General features: G+C 37.2%; 1 protein-coding gene and 1 long non-coding RNA gene across 3 annotated transcripts in view; one reads left to right on the plus strand and one right to left on the minus strand.

Moving 5' to 3' along the window:
- The window catches only part of LOC131761904 (uncharacterized), a 39,672-nt gene extending 16,998 nt beyond the window's left edge, over positions 1 to 22,674 (minus strand). The window contains exon 1 of the long non-coding RNA XR_009337085.2: positions 22,344 to 22,674. This is a non-coding gene — a long non-coding RNA (uncharacterized lncRNA). The remainder of the gene's footprint in view (positions 1 to 22,343) is intronic.
- Positions 1 to 24,746, plus strand: part of NR6A1 (nuclear receptor subfamily 6 group A member 1) — a 210,284-nt gene that overhangs the window by 65,937 nt on the left and 119,601 nt on the right. The window lies entirely within an intron of this gene.

Raw genomic sequence — 24,746 nt, forward strand, 5'->3', positions numbered from 1 at the left:
TAAACACCGTGTATTTTCTGAGTCTTGCTGATCCTTCTGTTTGTCCAGTTAGCAGTTGGGCATGTGTTACTATTTGTGTTTTATTCTCTTTGTGGGTAGATAAGAAGTAAATCACATGGGATTTGCTCTTTTATGATCTTGGGGAAAATAAGCAGTTAAACAACATATCAAGCACTGTCTAGATGCAGAGGTGAATAGTACCTGGCATAGGGTTCAGTGTTTAGTAGGTATTTATAATAAATACTTCCTTTTCTTGAGCATCCTTTCAGTGTCAGGCATTGTGATTTTTTTCCAGCTTTATTGAGAAATAATTGACATATATCACTGTGTAGGTGTACAGCATGATGATTTGATTTACATATATTGTGAAATGATTACTACATTAGGCTTAGTTAACATTGACCATCCATTTTGATTTTATGTACATATACACATATGCACACACACATAAATATACTGTATTCAATATGTCACATATATGTATATATTTACAATAGTTTGTATAAATAAAGTATATAGATACATATATATGTATATATAGTATATAAAAATCTATATAAATATGTAAATCATTCACATTTAATCTTCACATCAGTTCTGCCAGGTATTTGGTATTACACTTACTTTATACATGAGACTCTAATAGGGGGTGTGATTTGCTCAAAGTCACAGAACCTTGGTCTGTCTGCTGCCAAACTTTCCAGTATATGCCTAATTGCTCAGAGGGGTGAAAGCAATATGGGCTGGACTGGGTAGAATTAATTATTTTCCCAATGCCAGATTTTTCCTAAAGCTTTCCTAGACGTCTTCCTGGTATCTCATCTTTCCTCCCCAATTCTATAACATTTCTCATGGTGTACCTTGTATTACAGTTGTGTAAACTCAGTGAAAACAAGCATTTTGTTTAGATATGTATCAGGCAGTTGATAAATATTTATATAAACATTTTATTAACAGTGAATTAAATTTAATTCATTGTTTATCTAAATAGTATATAAATGAAATCATTTAAATATATATTAAGTTAGTTTAAAAAATATGCTTAATATTTCCTTTTGAGATGTGACTAATAACCCTATAATCTGTCTACTGTAAAAGTTGCAGTATGCATCTGTTTTGGTGGAGTGGAGTGGGTTCAGATGTTTTATTTGCAACTCCTAGGTTTGAAAAGCAATGAAAAATAAGATTTTTGTTCATATTGCTAGTGTTGATTAAGTAGTACCCTTTTCGGCTCCTGAGGGATGGTTCTATGATAAGATAATTGGGGAGGGGTTGCTGATTGAGTTGTTACTACATTTACTCTTTGGATGAAGGCAGATGGAAGAAAGTTGTAAAAGTTCAGCTTGCTAATCTTTTTAACATAAGAGATAGTCAGTTTGCAGCCTAATAAATCAATTTGGAGATCAAAGCGCCCTCCATAAGGTGTCAGTCACGATAAAGCGAGTAGCTGGCAGGGGGGTTATTTATTCTCCAAAATAAACAGTGATCAAGTGATCAGAAGCAGCCAGTATGATAATTGTTCTGCTTTTGTATAGTCTCTATAAAAAGATTATTTAAAGAGTAACATCTGTATAAGGGACTAACCATAAATGCTTAGCTAGAATTGTGAGTGGAAACTTGAGGTCTGGGTAGAGGAAGGAGACTAGTTGTCAGTTCTTTGTAAGCCACATGCAAATTGGGTGTCTTTGCTTCCTAATAAACCCTCAGCTTATCTTTTTGTTTCTAGGAAGTACTTAGGGCTGGAGTTCTTCCCTTTGGGGCTTTCTTAATACCATCTCAAATTTTTATTTCCAGTGGAGTCTTAACTAAATTATATGAAAGCAAACCAACTAAAGGAATTTATCCCAAAGTTCAGTTCTCAAGTCGTTCAGAGATACTTGGTTACACAAATGAATTCGTGAAAAGTATGGCTTTTAGAAGTAGAATATTTGTGCTGCTCTAGGATGTGGAGGTGAGGAGAGGGCATTTCTGTCAAATCACAGCTTAGTCCATGTAAATCGAGGGGGGTGAGGAGTGCTGAGGAGGTGACAGAAGTAACACCCTTTCTTTTGTGTTATCTTAGTTAATGCTTCCAACAACACTTCTGATAAGGTAGTGGTTATTGCATTTGTCACTGCACTGAGATATGCCGTCCCACTCCACTGTTTTCCAGTTGACCCTAGAATTGCTTGGTTTGCATATACCAAAGTAATTTAGTATATATGTTGTCCAGTCACATGACTATATTAATTTAACAGTGGTGCATATTGCTAAATATATCAGATCGACTAGCTTGTGTCATTTGATTGAAATACTAAATTATGCAGTAACTGACAGGTGATGAGATGTACCTACCAAATATAGGACTTTACTCCATGAAAAAGCTGTTGATTAGCTTTAAATTTGTATGTGTACTAGGTCTAATATTGTGTAGGGATCTGGCTCATTTAGGAAGAATGTCAGCTTTTAGGCATGAGAGCATGGCCTTAAAATGGTTGTGAACTTTAAAGAAAATGTAATTGGGGTGGGATTTATTCAGATACTGACAGGCAATAAAAATCAACATATGAAGGGTTTAAATTTTCAGTTGAATGTTCTCTTAAAAATGGCTTAGAAATGTACAGACCTTATTTAAAAAACTGTCTAGTGTATTTTCTTTAGGATTTAGTTAAATCAACATGAATTCCACTTTTCCTTTTGGTCACTTTTATGCTAGCATTCTCAGTCTTCTGCCCCCTTTAAAATGTTGGGGGGCTTACGGGCATTCTAAATATGTAGACTTTTTTTTTAACTACACTTTTTAGGTCTTTTGCCTGTTTCTATTATTACTACTTTGAGTCTTGCATAAATTTCTTATGTTTAATGGGATCATTATGGCCAAAAAATGTACGATTGAAATAGACATTGGCAAACTATTTAAGAAAACAGAAAAGTAAAGCCTAGATCTTTTTTTTTTTTTTTTTTTTTTTTTTTGCGGTACACGGGCCTCTCACTGTTGTGGCCCCTCCCGTTGCGGAGCACAGGCTCTGGACGCGCAGGCTCAGCAGCCATGGCTCACGGGCCCAGCCGCTCCGCGGCACGTGGGATCTTCCCAGACCGGGGCATGAACCCGTGTCCCCTGCATCGGCAGGCGGACTCTCAACCACTGCGCCACCAGGGAAGCCCTAGATCTTATTATTAGTGGTGAAAGGAAAACCTAACAAGTGAAAGAAGAATGCTATCTGAGTTCAGAGTATTAGATACATGGGGAGGAAAAGGTTACAAGGGAATCTGTGGGCTGCTATATGTAAATGTTCCATAATTTTGTTCTGGGTGGTAGTTACATGTATGTATACATATGTAAAAATTAATCAGACTTATTTAATTTAAGGTTTGTTCACCTTACCGTATGTAAATTATACCTCAAAAGTAAAATAGTAATAATCTTTTCTGAAGCAAATGTGGCAAAATCTTGATCATTGTTGAATAGGAGTTGATAGTTCATTTTACTGTTATCACTGTTTTTATGAAAATTTAAAAAGTTTCATGATAAAAATGAAATGAAAAATCCTGTCACTCTAAACAAGTCAAATTATATCTACTTTGAGAGCTACAGGTGGTTTTTTATTCTCTCTTTTCTTTAACTGTCATTTTTCATATTTGGAATTTTGTGTTTTATTGGATGTTACTGGAGAGGAGAATGAAATCTTGTTTTTGTGATATCATTTGTTGAAAGAGGACAAATCCGGTCTTGATCTTAAAACCAGCTTATATGTAAATTCTTTCCATTCTTGAATCTGAGTGGAGAAAAGTCAGACCACTTAGCTCTATTAAGTTATAATTAAGCCATCAATTTTAAAGGTTCTTTCATAAGTCTATCTAATACTTATTGAGGAGAAGTATTATACCCACAAGGAGTATCTTGTGGGGTGATGTTGCTATTTCACTTAGCATTTGAGGACACTGTGGATCTGATGTCAAGTAACTTGTCCAAGTTCTCTTGCCTGAAGTAGGGAGGGCTCCCCATTCTTGGTCTCCAAAGGATACCTAAGCTGCCAATGTCAGAGTATAAATATGAAGAAAATTAGCATTCTTTGTAATTGACTCTTTATTACCACAAAAGGATAATCACTAGTTTAAGAGACATTCATGTACTGTTTTAGATGTCTTTTTAGAGCTTGTATTGAGTGGCCTTTAAAATCTCAGAATCATTTCTAACACTTTATTAATACCTTGGCAACATGGCTTTGTCCTTTAAAACAAAATCTGGGGTAAAGGGAAATACTTATTTCCCTGTTGTAGGAAAAAGACTATTTGTAGGTCATCTTTTTAAAAAAAGGCAAGAACTTCTCTCTCTAAACCACATTAGAACCCACGCCAACTTGGTACAGGGCCCTTACCAGAGTAATGATGTCAGAATTTGAAAGAGTACATAGTGCAGCTGCCAGAGCTCACACTGTTTAATTTCAACACCGTCTGTCTGCCAGAGTCCACAGCTTGATATTTTTTTCCTGTATGTACCAAATTATAATCACATGTATTTATCTCATTGGGGGAGGGGAAATAAAGAATTATTGTTAGATAAACTTACTGCTTTCTGAGGTAATGGTGCTGTTTTGCCTCTCACATACTTCTGAGCACCCCCCCCCCAATTCTCAAGTATTTATTATCCTGCATGAATTTTTCCAAAATGTGACACAGAGGGGCAATTCACACCTTGCCTAGTTTATGTTTTGTGAGGAAACCCTTCCCTTTGCATGGTTCTCTATTCAGAAAGTTCCACGTGCTACATTCCATCCATTTGCCAAGTCCTGGACTCTTATCCAAAGTACAGTATTTGAGTATGCAATTACACATTACACATACTGGCAACAACATACTTTCTCCCGGCCTCTCTTAGAGAAAGCTGAAAGCCAGAGGAGCAAATCCAGATGATCTTGAGTCTGGCATCCTCAATTCAGAATTCTAGGTGGCAAGACTTCATTTGGAAGTGTACCAGGCTTACTCAGCTCCTGTTCTTGCTAACATGACATTTTTCTGACCAGAGATTCTGGAGTTTGCCTCCTTTGCTGAGCAGAAAGGACACCACACCAGAGCTGCATGGGAAGAGGCTCTCCATCATTTGAGGGAAGTATTTAATTTGCTTCCACAGGCATGCAGAGGAGGGTAGCCTTGCTGTTCGGAGTTAAGTCTGGGATGACAGTGGGTGCAACTGCAGCTGCAGCTCCTTAAACAAATCTGGCCTTGTTTAATTTTTAAATAGTCTAAAATGTTTTGGCATCAACATAAGTGAACAATTACATGCTCTCTGGCACCTAACATAGTACCTTTTACAAGGGGGAGGTCCTCAATGACTAAATTCAGTCACCATTTATTGAACTCTCTGTGTGTACCGGGCAATGTACTAGATGCTAGTGATGAATAATATCTTTTTTCAAGAAGCCCACAGTTTGGTAAAAGGCATAAACTCTTAAACAGATAAGCTACAATTCACTGATTTTATTTGTTGTCGATGCAGTTCAGTATTTTGTTTATTTTGTGAGTCAGCTACAAGAACCAGTCCACAGGATTGACATCGTGACCTAAGAACAAGCATGGGATTTCTTTTTAATTCTAAAGTATGCTACTCACTGGCATTTTTGCCTCTTTAGATACCTCTTCTGACTTGCCCAGGAATGAAGATTTGTGGAGTGTGGAAAGATGTCAGAATAATGCAGAAAGACATTTCTAAGAAGGCTTCCAGAATTGGTTATTCTGTTCTAAGCAGTCTTTCCTTTATCTAAAAAAGATAGGAGGATGCACCAGTCTCTCTAGATAGCTCTGTTGGTTATCAGGCTCTTGTAAGGTAAAAGTAGGAAAAATTATTTCCTTCTCTCTGTGCAATGTAGGCTTCCTTCATCTGAATTATTGCACAGTTAGGGCAGAGCCAGAAAGCACATTTTTTTCCCCCTAACTATTTCTGGACAGATGAGGTCATATTTCCTTAGTAGTGATAACAGTTCTTGTGTGTAACTTGTTATTCTTTCAGCCTTTTTCCCTCCATTTTTGTGGATGAGTATTTTCATTAGGCTTCTCTTATCCATAAGAAGAATGTTAAATTGTTTATGTCCAAACTTATTTCCCCATTTCTTCTTTTTTTTGACTGTGCTGTGCAGCTTGTGGGATCCTAGTTCCCCGACCAGGGACCTAATCCAGGCCCTTGGCAGTGAAGGCATGGAGTTGGACCGCCAGGCAATTCCCTCCCCATTTCTTTGATGCAGATGTCTCAGACAAAACATGTATACTGCTGCTATTAAAATAATAACAGCTTATACTTATATAGTACTTATGTTCCAGGTTTTGTTTTTAGAGCTTTATAAATAAAGCAATTTAAAAGAAGGTTGTCTCATCCTCACAACAGTCCAATGAGATAGATGCTTATTATTTTTTCCACTTTACAGATTAAAAACAGGAAGGCAAGGCTTCCCTGGTGGCACAGTGGTTGGGAGTCTGCCTGCTGATGCAGGGGACATGGGTTCGTGCCCCAGTCCGGGAAGATCCCACGTGCCGCGGAGCAGCTGGGCCCGTGAGCCATGGCTGCTGAGCCTGCGCATCCGGAGCCTGTGCTCCGCAATGGGAAAGGCCACAACAGTGAGAGGCCCGCGTACCACACACACACAAAAAAAACAAAACACAAAAAACAAAACAAACAAGTGAAAAAACAGGAAGGCAAAGTAAGGTAAATAACTTGCCCAAGATCACATAGCTAAGTGGCAGAGCCAGGATTTAAATTCAGGAGTTTCAGACCCACTGTGTTCTTAATCAGGGCACTATACCATTTCATATGCAGTTTGACATTAAATGATACAGAGTTCCCTAAAAGTAGGGGATAATAATAATATCTACCATTTGTGTGCCTCCTATGGCTAGGCATCATACATGTCACTTTACTTCTTTTCAATCTTAATGGATATGTGAATTGGTCCCATTTTGTAGATGATAATATCAACATTTATGGAGAACCAAACTATGGGTCAGGCATTGCATTTAAGTGCTTTACTTTGTATTATCTCATTTAATGTTCACAGTAGTTCTGTGGATCATTACTATTCTTTTTTTTTTTTTTTTTTTTTCTCGGTACGCGGGCCTCTCACCGTTGCGGCCTCTCCCGTTGCGGAGCACAGCCTCCGGACGCGCAGGCTCAGTGGCCATTGCTCACGGGCCCAGCCGCTCCGCGGCATGTGGGATCTTCCCGGACCGGGACACGAACCCGCGTCCCCTGCATCGGCAGGCGGACTCTCAACCACTGCGCCACCAGGGAAGCCCTATCATTACTATTCTCATTCTGGATATGAGAAAACTGAAGCTAGAGATGGTCACTTGCCTAGAGTAAAATAGCTAAGAAGGTCTCTTGCCTATTTTTGCTGTATACCTGAAACTAACACAATATTGTTAATCAACTATACTCCAATATAAAATAAAAAAATTTAAAAAATAGCTAAGGAGAGATAGAAAGTTAGGATTTAAATACAGGTTTGCCTGTCTCTAGATCTCAAGCCCTTGATACCACGTAATACTTAAAGAGAAGCAATAGTTAGCTTATAGATATTCCAATGATGAGGTGAATCTCAGAAGACTGAGCCTAGCTCCAAATCTGTTTCTCATCTTTAATCCTCACATAGTTTGATTAACTGTGAGCCTTTCTTTTCTTCTTCTTCATGTTCTCATAATAGAGAAACTTGAGGTGTCACAGATAGTCTTCTTGTCTGAACACAGAAGATCCTTGTCTATCTGATTTAGTGAACTTGTCCTTTATTAAGGCTTTGAATTTTTCTTTAATTCCATTTGCCGGACTCATCACTCTATATAGATTTGTTTCTGTTATCTTCACAGGAATTTCTAGAAGTTATAGTGGAGAAAATCATAAGCATCTATGAGGTTCTGTTTTTTAAATACTGCACTTCAGTGTATCTTTATCTTTCTTCCTTTGGATTGTAAATTTATTTTCTTTACCACCTAAGATGTGGTGTTGGAGATTTTTGTTTGTTTTAAATTATTTTTTAATGTGAGAACCTTTATGTGTCCCGTTGAGCCTCAGTAGTTGCATTCAATTCTTGAATCTTGTGTCTCACCCATTTCATTGGCAGAGTCAAATCTAATAATTTCAGAAATGAGTATGTTTTCTGTCCCTTTGTTCTTTCCTAAATATATTTCCCTTTTCTATCATTCTAGATTTTCTCTTGTTTCTCTTCAATCGGTAGGTCACTTAGATTTATTAAATCTACCTCCCAAATACCTATCAAACTCTGGCCCAAGGTACTCAACATCACTAGATATCAGAATAATGAAAAAAATTTTTAAATGATATACTACCACATGGCCACCAGAATGGCTAAAATTAAAACAATAAACAGAAAAACTGACCATTTAAAGCGTTGGAGAGAACCACTGTTAACACTCAACTTCTGCCAGCAGAAGTAGAGTGTAAGTTGGTACAAACATTTGAAAACTCTTCAGGAGTACCTTTGCAAGTTGAACATAAACAGTTACACCCAATAAAAATGGATAAAGTGTATGCTGAGAGAACATTTATGAGAATGTTTATAACAGCATTATTTGTAATAGTCCCAAACTGGAAACAACTAAATATCTATCAACAGTAGAATGGGTAAATGAATTGTGGTATAATCTGTAAAGTGGAATACTGTACGGACAAACTGTCACAGTATGCAGCAGCATGGATGAATGTCCTGTACAAAATGTTGAGCAAAAGGAGCCAAACACAAAAGATTATATAATATGTAAAGTTATATGTAAAGTTATATGTAACTTTATGTAAAGTTCAAAAATAGGCTAAACTAATCTGTGGTGATAGAAGTCAGAATAGTGGTTACGTTTACTGAGAGGATATAATGACTGTGAGGGGGCACAAAGGAGGTTTCTGAGGTAGTAGTAATACTCTATATCTCGATTTGGGTATTGGTTCCACAAGTTTGTTCACTTTGTAAAAATTCATTGAACTGTACATTTGAGATGAGTGTGCTTTACTTTTTACACTGGAACAAACACAAATTTTAAAAAGCTAGGCAGAAGCTTGGTTTAAAAGTTTGAGGGGACGCATAGGGCTCAAGGACTTGTGTTAAGAGACCATTTCTAGTTAATGACTTGGAGTTGGTCACAAGAGAGGCCTTAAATGATAACTTTTTTAAAATTTACAGTAAAGGGCTGGAAGGAATCACACCAAACCAGTAATACTTTGGGTCAAGAGTAGGGTTGTGAGACAATTGGTGGGGTTTTACCTTTTATTCTGTTTAGTACTTCTTACATTTTGAGTTATTTTTCAATAATATTTTAAGCATGCTTTTTAAAAAAGCAATTTTAATGAAGGATATGTTAAGTAAGTAGCATGACAAGTAATAGGGTAAGATACTTGAGGTCAAGTGGAACTTCAGTGCCCTGCAAATCAGATGTCATTTAGCCAGTTATTTTACAGTTCAGTAAAACAGCAAGAGAATTGCTCAGAGGTTGAATAGAGCAAAATGTCACAATAAAACAAAACAAGCCCTGGCCTCCCGTTTGCATCTTAAAAAAAAAAAAAAAACTGTGGTAAAAAACACATAACGTAAAATTTATCATCTTAAATTTTAAAAAATACACAGTTCATTAGTGTTAAGTATGTTCATATTGTTGATCAACAGATCTCTAGAAGTTTTTCATCTTGGAAACTTGAAACCCTGTATACATTAAACAACTCCCCATTTTCCCTTCTTCCAACCCCTGGTAACCACCATTCTACTTTCCGTTTCTATGAGTTTGACTACTTTAGATAGCCCATATAAGTGGCAGCGTACAATACTTGTCTTTTTTTGACTGGCTTCTTATTTCACTTAGCATACTGCCCTCAAGGTTCATCTGTGTTGTAGCATGTGACAGCCTTTGCGTATTCTCCTTGCCTCCAGTCTCGCCCACCTCTAATTTACCTTCCACCCAGTGGCTAAATGCAAATTTGACTTTAAAACTTGATGCCCTGGCTGCCGTTAAATAAAATCTAAATGCTTTCACATGACAAAGGCTTTCACTATGGGGCCCTAATACACTAGTTCCTAAGCCACGTCCGTTTCCTTATTGCTCCCAAACTAGGTATACCATTTGCTCCCAAGCTAGATACACATCTTAATTTTTTTCTTGATCATACTGTTTCATGTTCCCAATCTGTATTTGTTGACAGTGAATCATGAATGAATCATGACTTTTAGAGAGGCACTTTGTCATTTATGACTCTCATTCAGCTGTATGAGGAACTTAGTATTTTCCCATTTTACAGCTGAGGCGACTGAGGCTTAGAGAATTTTAGTTAGAAATTCTTTGATTAAACCCATGTTATCATACTGTCTCTGCTTTTTTCTCTACATTTTACTGCCTGCCCAAAATTAAGGATCTTTTCTGGTGAATTCTAGTTATCTGTTATCAAAAGGTAACCATGAATTTCTAGGAACTATTAAAGCAGAACAAGTGCCTTAAAATAATGTTAATGATAATTTTGCTTTACTATTTACAACAGGCTTTCACATTCACATACAGTAATCCAGAGATGCCATTCTTTTAAGATATTATATATCCTTTTAAATAACATTACAATATAAGCATAGAGCATTGGTGCAATGGACAGTACTCTATTTTAGCAAACACTGGATGTATTTCTCCAAATTAGACTATATTGTTTATACTTAAGTAAATTTTTAAGAGAGATTATATAGTTCTTTCTACTTTTTCTGGAGACTTGAAGCCTAATAAATAAGTGATATCTAGCTATTTTTAAAAGTTCCATGCATAGTTTAGACTGCCTACTTCCTGACATTCAGAAATCTATTTTCATCATATGTAAAATTACATAGTACTGGCCCATATTCTTGTGATCCTGGAAACTAGTTCTTTTCAAAGTTAGAAGCAGAAAAAAATTTATCTAGTCTTTGACAGGAAAAATTTTAAAGAAGGAAAAAGTCCCACCAAACCATAGAAAATCAAACTGCTATAGTGAAATGAGCAGTTCCCCTAGGAACCAGTCATCTGGACTGTGCTGTTTCCTAGCAGTTTTGACAGTGGACAAGCTTTCCAAGCTTCAGTATCTTCATCAGTAAAATAGGTGCTAATAACAGTACCGGATTCTTTAGATGGTTGTGATTATTAAATGACATGTTTAGAAAAACATTGCACAGGTTCTGACATGTAGTAGACCCTTGATAAATGTTATTTGCTATTGAGGAGGGTGTATTTCTCAAACATATTAAGTATATATAAGTATCGAAGTCTTAGCAGATATGAAGCTTTACCAGAAATCTGTCCTTTCACACTGACCTGATCAGCTTTTATTTTTGGACCATACAGTTACTGTGACAATTTCTCTTCTGTGTGATATACATATTCTCAAATATCTGCAGGAAACCTGGGGCGTCATTTTCTCTTAAGGAGAAATCCGTCTTGTCAGACTGAAATTAAGCAGGATTTACAGGGAAAATTACAAAGAAATGAAAAATGATAGTAATTTTATTAGCTATTCTGTGGGAAGTAAGAGTTTTTTTTCTTCCTGTCAGTGTTTGAATGCCTCTTGACTGTAGGTACTTGGGTAAACATTACTTTGTGCTGGTATGAGGCCATGTAAGTGAAATCTATTCAATTGGATTTTATTAACTTTGGGCTTTTTTTTTTTTTTTCTTTCTTAAGAAAATTTGATTTTTATGTTGATCAGTGCAGTGTGTGTCCTCAAAGGTTTTCCTTTTTCTAGTCATGGGCTGAAATATTTAATGTTTCAGCAATTAGGCAGGGCAGATGTTACATGATATAAGAGGGCCAGATTGGGAAGCATACTAAAGGCAAGCTTTTTGAGGAAAGAACTCTTTTTAATGACTTTGGATCTCTTCTTTTACATAAAAGTACCTGAAACAAAGTTGTCATTCAGTAAAGCTTTGTTGAATAAGTGATATTATTGGTTATTTTCTTGTCTTGGTAAGAATTTATAGGACTTCCCTGGTGGCACAGTGGTTAAAAATCTGCCTGCCATTGAAGGGGACACGGGTTTGATTCCTGGTCTGGGAAGATCCCACATGCCGCCGAGCAACTAAGGCAGCGTGCCCCAACTACTGAAGCCCACACACTCTAGGGCCTATGTGCCGCAACTACTGAAGCCTAGAGCCCATGCTCCGCAACAAGAGAAGCCACCGCAATGAGAAGCCCGTGCACTGCAAGGAAGAGTAGCCAACACTCACCACAACTAGAGAAAGCCCGTGTGCAGCAACAAAGACCCAAAGCAGCCAAAAAAAGAAAAAAAAAGAAGAATTTATAGTAATCTCTGTTATAAATTTGGGAAACCAAAAATTTATATCCATAATTAATACTCTTCGCTCACTCCTAAAATTTGAAAATAATTCAGATGCGAAAATACTGATTTTGTGCGTTTTAATTTATCACCACAGTTTTCCGTGTTGTTTTTCTCCCAAAGGTGGGATTAATTCTTGATTCATGTCACTGTTTCCAAGTAATGAACACATCTACAAGATAGAGTGATTTGATTTGATTTGTTTTTACTTCTGAGATTTGGGGAACCTAATGTTCAACTTCCCTGTATCCTTTTGGAAGGTTTTCAAGATTTCTGTTAAATGCCTATCATTTTCAAGGGTGTATATAATTTATCTTACTAGGGAGATTCTTCTATTTTCTTGTCCTTATTTCACTTTGAGTTTTCCTTTAGAACTCTTCTTTTTTCATTATTGAAGAAATGGAAACCTTATTATATTTGGGTACCAGCTAATTATGTGTAGCACATTCTCAGTGTTTTATGAGCTTAGGATGAGACAAGCACTATCAGTTCCTGTTAGTAGGAGTGTAAATTGGTCAAACTAAAAAAATTATCAGAAATGTAGTTAGTGATTTCTGTATAAATATGTTCACTACAGTATTATTTATAATAGAAAATAACTGGAAACCACCTGGATATCTAAAAAAAGTCATTTTTATAGACTTTAAAAATGCTTTTAAGGGAACAAATTAGAATATGAAATTGTATATAAAGAATTGATTCCATTGTATATGAACTACACCAAGATATTAATAAGAATTTTCTCTGTAAGTGGGGTTATAGGTGACAAATTTTCTTTACATTTTTTTTTTATTATCCAAATTTTCTCCATAGAACAGGTGTTACGAATATAATGACAAAAACTCCTGGTATTTTATTTTATTTATTTTATTTTTTATTTTTTTTGCTACGTGGGCCTCTCACTGTTGTGGCCTCTCCCGTTGCAGAGCACAGGGTCTGGACACGCAGGCTCAGCGACCATGGCTCACAGGCCCAGCCGCTCTGCGGCATGTGGGATCTTCCCGGACAGGGGCACGAACCCATGTCCCCTGCATCGGCAGGCGGACTCTCAACCACTGCGCCACCAGGGAAGCCCCTCCTGGTATTTTAAAAATCACTAATAGATAACTACAAAACAAGACTAGAGGGAAATTTACTGACAGTGGTTATCTTTAGATAGTGGGATGATGAATAACTTTTTTTTAGTTTATGAATAACTTTTTGTCTTCATATTTTTGTGCCTCTTAGTCTATCTTCAGTAAGCATACTATTTTTAGAAGATGAAAAAATAAGTTATTTTATAAAGTATATCACTATAGTCAACCAGGAATTTTCTTTCAGAGACATTTCTTTCTCTGTGAGACTTCCATAATGATCTTTAGGGGAAAGACATACTTTCTTTGCCCTACTTGATGGCTATGGTAGACTTGAGAATACAAAGGTTTTTTTTTTTTTTTTTTTGGCTGTGTTGGATCTTCGTTGCTTGTGCGCAGGCTTTCTCTAGTTGTGGCGAGTGGGGGCTACTCTTCATTGTGGTGCATGGACTTCTCATTGGGGTGGCTCCTCTTTTTGTGGAGCAGGGGCTCTAGGGCATGTGCGGGCTTCAGTAGTTGTGGCTCACGGGCTTAGCTGCTCCGTGGCATGTGGGGTCTTCCCGGACCAGGGATCAAACCCCGTGTCCCCTGCATTGGCAAGCAGATTCTTAACTACTGCGCTACCAGGGAAGTCCCTCCAAATTTTAGTTACGTTTCTTCTATACAATTTCTGATTAAATTAACTGAAAATAGTAATACTGCTGGAGATAAAGTGCTCTACCTTTTGAAATCTGTGTGAGTGCAGTGATCCATTTCACCATTAACATCCCAACTTGAAAGTATTTTTCTCACAGTAGTTTTCTCATAGTATTCTTGCTATCTTGTGTTTAGCATATACAACCAGAAACTTTTCAATAATCAGAAGTAGCAGTTCATCCATTAATGGATCTTACTCTGCTTAGCTCTTAACATCTGAAATAAATATTTTAGATATACATAAGCCTTTGAAACCTGTTATTTTTTAAAAAAAACTAGAGGGATTCTCATATACATGGATATAAAAGCAGAATGGATAATAGTAATATCTGCTATTTGTAAAACTTTAGCTATGTTTGTCAAACATTTGTGGGATTCCAGGCACTATGCTAGACACTGACAAACATATTTTTCACACAAGTTCTTTGAAGTAGTATTATTTTCCCTTTTTTCTCCTAGAGGAGGTATCTAAGGTTCCGAGAGGCAGATTTGTCTTGGGTCACGCAGTCAGTGAGTGCTTAAGCTGAGACTGGATTCCAGTCTTTGTGACTATGATGCTGAAGGACAGGACCTTTGTCTGGTTTGCTATTGTATATTCAGTGCCTACAACAACGCTTAGCATATACTAAGCATTCAACAGATAGACTTTGAAAGAATGAACTCTATACCTAGAAGCTTTTAAGTGGCCAAGCAGAAGAGATTGTCTGTTCTAGTAATATAGGATTATACATAGAAGTGAGCCTGATAAAATGTAATGCTATTAGAAAGCCAAATGGAGATACTTCTAACAAAATCTAGGTCATAGTAACAGATGACCAGATTGGGAGCCTCTTTTTTGATTTAACTGTCTAATTTGTTCTGAGTACATTTGCCAGCTCTCTCTTTCACTTGACTTTGATATTCAGTGAACAAAGGAAAAGCAAAATACACATGATACTGGGTTCTTGCCGGTGGGGAAAAAAAATCTGTGTGGAAACCCAAGTTCTGTAAGTGTCAAGGAACTAGAATGGGAATTTCGTGATTGGGATTTGTGTACTGGGAGCCTCAGATTCTGTGGAAATAACATTGTGCCATAGTGGTATATGGAGATACTTTATTGTTAACAGCAACTTCTTATATAGTCCTATGACAACAAAGACTAAATTCCAATTGGAGGAGATGTTAATATTTAGATACTTCATAGACATGGTACTAGTTTGTATGATAAATTGTTACAGAAGCCCGGTTGTGACTCTAGCCCTAGCCCTGCCTTCTTTTCATGTTTATCATCCATGTCTGAAATATTTTTGGTTGCTAAGAGCTAGTTGAGTCATGGGTTGAGTACTAGCTAGCTGTGTGGTCATGCTGTCATAGGATGCGCCATTAAAGGAAATGGTAAGTGCTAAGAATTTAGTCTTAGGGAAGGGGGTGAAGGAAATATGTATCACATCTAATGCTTCAGTGTATCATGGTCTGCTCTTGGATTGTTTTTCTATATCAGACACACTACTCTTTCCGCTCCAGAAATTTTCTTCTTTTTAATCATCACCTAACAAAGGAGACTGAATTTTTGTATGAGATAGTGGTTTGCCACAGATCTGAGTAATGGTCACTGTGAAACCACCCTTTGTTTGTTTGAAGGTGTTGGATTGGCCATAAATTTCGTTCGGTTTTTCTGTAAGATGGTTCTAGTAGCGCTTAGTTGTCTAACCTCATTCGAAACGATTTTGTTAGATTGTATTGTGACAGCTGTCGTATCAGCGTGCATTTAAAAAAACAGCTTATTAAAATTGGCGAATTTTTATGTAGCCATTTTAATATTGAAGATGGAAGAAAACAACATTTTCAGCATATTATGCTTTACTATTTCAAGAAAGGTAAAAATGCAGCTGAAACACAAAAAGATTTGTGCAGTGTGTGGAGAAGGTGCTGTGACTGATTGAATGTGTTAGAAGTGGTTTGTGCAGTTTTATGCTGGAGATTTCTCACTGGATGATGCTCCATGGTTGGGTAGACCAGTTGAAGTTGATAGCGATCAAATTGAGACATTAATTGAGAACAATCAATGTTATACCACGCGGGAGATAGCCTACATACTCAAAATATCCAAATCGAGCGTTGAAAATCATTTGCACCAGCTTGGTTATGTCAGTTGCTTTGATGTTTGGGTTCCACATAAGTTAAGCAAAAAGAACCTTTTTGACCATATATCCACATGCAATTCTCTATTTAAACATAAGAAAAACAGTCCGTTTTTAAAACCAGTTGTGACGGGTGATGAAAAGCAGAGTGTACAATAATGTGGAACAGAAGAGACTGTGGGGCAAGCGAAATGAACCACCACCAACCACACCAAAGGCTGGTCTTCATCCAAAGAAGGTGATGTTGTATATATGGTGGGATTGGAAGGGAGTCCTCTATTATGCACTCCTTCTGGAAAACCAAACGATGAATTCCAACAAGTACTGCTCCCAATGAGACCAACTGAAAGCAGCACCCGATGAAGAGCATCTGGAATTAGTTAACAGAAAACACATAATCTTCCATCAGGATAACGCAAGACCGCATGTTTCTTTGATGACCAGGTAAAAACTGTTACAGCTGGCTGGGAAGTTCTGATTCATCCGCCGTATTCACCAGATATTGCACCTTTGGATTTCCACTTATTTTGGTCTTTACAAAATTCTCTCTCTTTTTAAAAATTTTTAAATTTGTTATTTTTAAAAATATTTATTTATTTATTTGGTTGCACCGGGTCTTAGTTGCGGCAGGCGGGCTCATTAGTTGTGGCTTGCCAGCTCCTTAGTCAAGGCATGCAAACTCTTCATTGCAGCATGCATGTGGGATCTAGTTCCCTGACCAGGATTGAACCCGGGCCCCTGCATTGGGAGTGTGGAGACTTAACCACTGTGCCACCAGGGAAATCCCACAAAATTCTCTTAATGGAAAAAATTTCAATTCCATGGAAGACTGTAAAAGGCACCTGGAACAGTTCTTTGCTCAAAAAGATAAAAAAGTTTGGGGAAGATGGAATTACAAAGTTGCCTGAAAAATGGCAGAAGGTAGTGGAACAAAACGGTGAATACGTTGTTCAATAAAGTTCTTGGTGAAAATGAAAAATGTGTCTTTTTATTTTTATTTAAAAACCGAAGGAACTTTCTGGCCAACCCAGTATTTTGTTTCCATAATGGCTTGAAATCCATTAAGGTCTTGTAGTTTAGCATCTCTCTTTGCTTGAATCAAACGGAGCTGAGGGTGTACCTTCTTTCATATTCTTATGAACTATGTTAGTTAAGCTTCGAAGGATGGCACGGCAGTTTCTCCAGATCACTGGGTCCATTCTCAAAGTTTTTGAACTCAGATCCCTACCATTTTTTAAATGAGATGGCCTCTAGCCATGGTTATCTCAGTTAATAGCTTATCAGCTCCAAGAGGGCAGCCTCTGTATCTATTTTGTTCACCATTCAACCTGGGTCTAGCACTGTGCTTGATAAATATTTGAATACCCTCTTGCAAATCGAAATTGCTATCTGTCATTTAGCCTCCAGTATAGATATATTTTTTGGACCACCACTGGTAACAAAGACTTGAAAGTGACTTTGTTAAAAATCGCCTAGCTAGATAGTGGCAAAGCTAAAATTTCATGTCATATCTAATCCAGCCAGTTTCTGGGATTATGAACCTACCTTTTCAGATTTTACACTGTACCACATTATCTCCCCTATATGTTCTGCTGTTTGCTTTGGAAAATCTCTTGCCTTTTGTACTCTGAAAAGATTCTGTAGCATGTTCAACATTTTTCAGTTATTTAGCATCATCATTAAGAATCACCTACTTTTTCTAGTTTCTGCTCGATTACTTTAAACTTTAAAATGAGTCTGCAGATGTAGTACAGATCTGGCCTAGGAATTCCTTCTATGGCTTTGGTTTTATTTTTAAAAATTTTTATTGGAGTATAGTTGATTTACAATGTTGTGTTAGTTTCAAGTGTATGGCTTTGATTTTAAAAGACATGAAGTTTCTTTCCCATACCTGCAGGAGGCTATTTTAATTTCTTAGTCATAGGCAATATTAGAATTTTCATGTTTCTGTTTTAATCACCAAGAAGAATTAGTAGAAAGCTTATTCCAAAAAAGTCTCCAGGAAATATTATTTCTTAATTTAAGAAAATGATTCTTAATACGTAATAGCATTAAACTAGTATCAGTATTAAATACACCTCATGATATTAAAATCTGATCGTCCACCTCACTTTTCAAATGATAATTTTCCTATATTCATTCAATCAGTTCATCTAATATTTCTGTTTCTAAGACTTGGTGAGATTCTTTGTGCAGTGTTGACAGCTTTCATCTTTATGTTTGTTTTAATTAAAATTTAAACAGAATGGCCTGTGCTATAAAGCAGCCTGGAACCCTTCTATTTCCATTCTCTGTGTTTGGGAAGAGTCTCAGACAATGAATTGAACCTCAAGCCCTTCCTGTGTTTTCACGGAATTGACATGTCCAGGGTGTTTTCCAATGTGCCAGGAGCAGTTCAAGATCTTTTATATATATGATCCTTGAACCTTAAAACGACTGTCAGGAAGGCATTAATATTTGTGGTTTATACATGAGAAGTCTGAGACAAAGAGAGGAAGTGACTTATTCAGGATCACATAGTAAATAAGTGGCAGAGCCCGGATTCCAACCCATGTCCACTTGACCCTAAGACCCAGTTTCTTGCACCTAGCAGGCATAGGATGGGTTGAGAATGCATCCAAATTGAAGGATCTCATATTCATGTTTATCCTGTCTGATTATTTGATGGTAGATTTGGAGGTTAAGACATGTAGTCATTACACTAAATGCCATTCTGGGACATTTTAATTACTCTGGCCACTGCTACCTGTCTGCCACTACCGTCTTAATATTCTTCATAACCTTTATTACAGACCAAGGAAAAAAATGAAACCTTTGTTTTCAAAATGGTTTTTTTAGACATCTCTCAAGTATCGTAGTGCTAGCTACCTTGTCTTGTCACTGTATTTTTTGCTTAGAGATCACTTTCTTTCATGTCTAGCTGGATGTGCAGTTGAAAACAGGTGTTCTGGATATAAATATGCTCTAGATCAGTACTGTCCAATAGAACTTCCCGCAGTTGGAAATGTCCAGTTTCTGCATTGTCCAGTATAATAGCCACTAGTTACATGGGGCTGTTGAGTGCTTGAAATGTAGCTAGTGCAACTGTGGAACCAAATTTTAAATTTTATTTAATTTTGACTAAATTCAAATAAAAATAGCCATGTGATTATAGCACAGTTTGAGGTATTAATTGATTATTGTGTTTGATGAGTAATGATAGAATTTGAGGAAATCCAATAATTAGTAGTTTAAAAGTTGCTGATTGGTTTTCCAGCAACATAAAATTTGGCATGTGTTTATCCTAAAGCCATAGGACCAAATAGAGTAGAACCGTTCATATTTCCAAAGCACTTTTTGATTATTCATGATCTCATTTGATGAGTATTTCAGGTATGATATCATTTGGGACTTGTGTTTGCTAATGGATCACAGAAGAACAAAACCATTCACAACTTTCTTGTGCAGGGGCTACTCCTGTTGAAATGGACACCATTCTGGCCCCTTGATGCTCAGGTTGAGGCTTGAGGGCCTGGACAGGAACCCATGAACTGTTTTCCACTGCTCATTGAGATTGCAGAATTATCCCTCTCCTCTCACCTAGAATGTCCATTAATTTCATTTTTTATATCTAAGGAGAGGGAAGTAGAGACAGTTTCTAAATTTAGCCAGGGAGCTATAATAATTTGATAACCAACAAAAGAAAATTTAGTTTTCCTTTCTAATATTTCAAAATAAATCCTCAGGGCTTTGATTTTAGTTCTTTGTTTTGGAAAATACAACCCAGAACTCAGAAATGTTCTGTGTAGGATTAGTTTTAAAATTGATATGTGTCTTCTGAAGAAACTTTTGATGGAATTAAATAGTAGATTTCATATGATATTTTGAAGAAAAATTCATTTCCCTGGAGTCTTGTTAGATTTGGTTTCGTTTTGATTGTCTGGCCTTATGAAATAATTTGTAAAATATATTAATTTTATTATGTGTTACTAAGCATATTTTCCTCTGTCATTTTAGTTGTAAAATGCTCCTCTCCTTTCTATCAGAGCTCACAACTAATCGACTCTGGGTGCTTTTGATTTTTCTATGCCAAGGCATTGAATGAAGTTCGCTGTAGTGAGAAAAGAGAGCACATGGAACTCGTGACTTTATATACTCCAACAATAGAGCTTTTATGACATTGGAGGTGGTTGAAAACGCTAGAAGTAGCTCTTAAACATGGCATCGCTGTGTTGCCTTTTTTTTTTTTCTGGTATTCTTAGAGCTGCCAGGAGTGCATCGGGCCTGTAATTTCCTGTTCTCTGAATCCCCCATCTTTCTGCAGCTCCAAGCTTTGTGTCCCACAGCCTGTGACTCTGTGCTAACAAATCGCTATTGTCCAGTGGGGCGAATGGTGGCTGGAACTAAAGAATTGCTGTCTGGTTTCTATTCAAATCCAGGTAGTGAGATATATGAATGGACTTTTCGAATCGTCATGTGAATAACGTCTGCTCGGAATGAAGGCTCAGAGCCACACTAGGAAAGATTAACTCCTGGGCTGACCACTAACATCTTTTGTAGTAGGAGGTAGAAACATTCCCAAGTATCATTTTATTCACACGTAATTTTCCATTTCATCTTCCATAAGTAGAGTTAGCCATTCAACTATTTGGCTACTTTTCTCTTAAGTTTAGTGTTTCTGTTAATAATATGGAAGTTTGGGAAAATGCTAAGTTGTTTTTCTCTTAGAACACTATTTTTTGGTGTCAAAAGTTTTCTATCTTACATTTATAATGGTATAAAGTTATCTTTATAGCATACATTCAAAAATGAGAGAGAGGGAGCTGCTTTTTCCAAGAAACCAACCCTTTAAAATGCTTTCCAACCATTGAAGGGAAAAATCTCGTTTTTTTCAGAGCATTCTACTTACTTGCATTTTTTTCCTCCCAAAGCACAAATTTATACAGAGAAAATAGAAACAATTTCAAATGCGATGTATTAACCAAACAAACAAGCCTCCTTCAAATTAGGAACCAACTTAAGCATTCGTAAGTATAGCAGAATCAGGATTTTAAAGATTAGATTTGGAAGCTTGACTATAATTCATAATTCTCATTATACTTGGAAAATTGTTATATTATCTTTCTCGTGTATACCTGAAAAAGTGTCCACAGTCTTAAAGGGCCATGCTTTTTACATTCCTTCCATATTGCAGGTACTGTGGAACGGGAGAGCCTTTTATGTTTCTTTTTGTCTTAAACTCAGACAGCTTTGTAAGCAGTAGTGTGTAGATTACAAGAGTTAGACAAAAGCAGGCGCGACTGAGAAGAGTTGAGGGGGGGAGAGCTTGGGGCACTTCCTGTCACTCAACACATTCCAGATCACTAAAAAATTTCCACACCCTCTGCATTCCCTCTTGCCCACCCCAGATCCCAGTATTTTCTGATTACATATGTTGTGGTATTTACCGTACTCCTCGCTATCACTGGGCTCTGGCAAGACTGCTTCAGAGGAGATGCATTCCTTTAGATTGCACAAAGCATAGCTGGGAAAATGGCTGGCAGTTTCAGAATCTAGTCACGATCGCACGCATGAGCACCTCACACATCCATGCCCCTTTCCCCCCTCTCCCGCCCCTGCAGCTGGCTGACCTGTCTCACCCACTGCTGGCCTATCGAACGGCCAGGACTGTCTGGTTTTGGCTCATGCCTTTGTCCATGTCTGGCTTAGTTCCTCTCTGTCTACGCCTGCCTCTACCCCCACCGCCCCAGGCAGCACAAGTGTTTGGCTACACAAAACTACTGATAGAAAAAAGGTGGTAAAAACTTCAAACTTTGCTAGATTCTCCAACAGTTTATTCTTTTGTTTATTCACTTTCTCTCTTCTTTAATACTTCGTTTTAAGAAAACAAATACAAAATTAATTCTCTAAAGGCAAAGAATGCAAAGCAACCTTTGTGTTCCTTATAATAACTGACTTCATAACTCTCTCCAGCTGCGTTATGGGGTGTGTATAAAAAGCTTCTGTTCTGAGAACAAAGGAGCACGTGCAGAAATGAGACTAAAAAATCCACTGACAGTATTTCACCACACAAATTACTTAAAAGATTTTAGTCAAGCCTATCAACAGATTCAATGTTAAAATGGTTTTTAGTTAAAAAAAAAAAAAAAAATTGAAAGTGCTTACCCAGTAAAAGAACCGAAGGAGTCCTGAACTGTTACGTAAGACTTTTTACAGTTGGATCTTTGTCAAAAGGGGGTGGGGGTGATGGGAGAAAGCAGCAACAACAATCAAAAAAGTTCGAGCTGCTGTGGCTTAGAGGACAACTTCTCTGTTTCCAGATAGGATTCTTGCTGTAGAAATGGAACTCCCAGCCAGCACAGCATCCTGTCCCGGTAGAGAAATGAGTTTGTCAGTAAAAAAAAAATTAGATACTGGAACCCAGACTAGATGAGGTATTGAACCGCGCCAGATTTCCTTGCAGCCCTGTCTGCTCAGCTCGCATTGAACTATATATGACCCAGATGATGGACAGAAGCACATTCAGTCATGTGCACACTGGAAGAAAGCGGATTTGCTGGTCCCTGGCAGTGCAGGGGTTTGTCTTCTGATTGGGCTGTGCCCTGATCAGTGAAATGTGAAGCCCTCACCATTCAGAGGCCGTAATTCAGGACTGGCAGTTTGAGTGTCTGGCTGCCTCTAGTCACTGAGAGAGACTTTGAAGGTGTTGCTTTTGTTTGGTGGCATTACCCACTCAGAGGTTACTTACACCTATGTACTAGTATTAGGAACAATGCTAGCCTTCCTGAAATGCAAGAAGGAAGCCGACTTTGCCTGAATTCTGTCATCTTATTGTTGATGAACTTTGCTCTAACTTAACCCAATTATTTGATTTGAGAATTTTTGTGATGTTAACCAAGGCCCATGTCCAGACCACACCCTGGCCGTGATTTTATGGGTTTGATAAGGTAAAAATAAAGGTAGTATTTGACTTTGAAGCTTCCTAGATGATACAAATTGCTCTTAATGAAAATTGGATGGATGGACAGCAGAGAAGTTAAGTTTTGGATTCTGGAGTCTTTGAATGTGCTAGGAAGAAGGTTTATCTCTTATCGCCTTTGTGAAGCTGTCACTCTTATCCTAGTCCTTAGTCACATAGGGGACTCGTGGGGGGAAGCTACCAAAGTATAGGATCCCATTGAACTGTGACATAGCCTTTATGTAAGATAGCCACAGTCTACTCTCTCTAGTCTGTCTGAACTAGGGTCCTTGGGATTATTTCCTGTCTTTCTGAGCCACTAGGAAATGAGGCCATTATTTGGACTGTCGGTTGTGACATTTTTGTTTAGTATATGAAAGTTGCTTTGTTTAATGCAAATTAACACTATTTTTAAAAAATTTGAAGCAATAAAGGAATTAGCTTATATAATCCTAAACTAGTATTTAGACATATAAATACTTTGGTTTATTTTCTGCCTCTCTTACACTTGTGGAAATAAATCCATGGTCAATGTATAGCGTCTGTCTATTTTGCTGTAAATTCTGGGTTTGGATGTTTAAGTATTTGTAATTTCTTAGATGTTACACAGTATCCTGTATATGGGGACTGCACAGGAATTTTTCTCTTGTCTTAACCTGGAGAAGCTAGGTTGATATGCTATGGGATATAACAATGATCAAAGTCAGAAAAGAAGGGATGCACACCCTCTCTTTCTGTAAACTACAGAACAATCATTCCTTTTTTTTCTTTAAGCTGTGGTAAAATATATGTAAAGTAAAATTTACCATTTTAACGTCTGTAGTCTGTAGCATTAGGTACATTCACATTGTTGTATAATCATCCCCACCACCTCTCTCCAGAATATTTTTATTTCCCCAAATTGAAACTCTGTACCTAACATTAACTTCTTTTTCCTTCCTCCCCCAGCCCCTGGCAACCACCATTCTTTCTGTCTCTATGAATCTGACTATTCAAGATACCTCATAAAAGTAGAATCATACAGTACTTGTCTTTTCGTAACTGGGTTACTTCACTTAGCTTAATGTCCTCTAGGGTCATTCATAAGGTTGAATAATATTCCGTTCCATTGTACGTATAGACTGCATTTTGTTTATCCTTTCATCTGTCTATGGACACTTAGTTGCTCCCACCTTTTGGCTATTAAGACAATCATTCTTGACCATTCTTCTTGTAATCTGGTGAGGGCTTCTTTACAGAGCTGTTCTGACCCATCTTAAAAGCTATTCCATTTTATTAGTTGGAAGGGTTTTGGTATGCCTTTTAACTTTAGAGACTAACTAGGCCCTAATATCAGATTTGCTAGAGAAGGGCAGATTCTTTTCAACCTTCTTGGATGAGACTTAAAACATAATTCTTCTCTATTTATTTTTTATGGGTTTATCTTTTCCTATTACACTGTGAGCTCTTCCTGGGAAGGGACTGTAGTAAATTCCTTTTGAATTGTGCCTGTGCCTCTTGTTTAGGAAGGAGACATCAATAAAAATTAGTTGGAAAAAAATGTGAATTAATGAATAATAATAGAATAATAGCTAATTTTATTGGATTTTTATTATAGGCAAGACACTGTG

Source organism: Kogia breviceps, chromosome 8, assembly GCF_026419965.1.
Source record: "Kogia breviceps isolate mKogBre1 chromosome 8, mKogBre1 haplotype 1, whole genome shotgun sequence".
NCBI lineage: Eukaryota > Metazoa > Chordata > Mammalia > Artiodactyla > Physeteridae > Kogia > Kogia breviceps.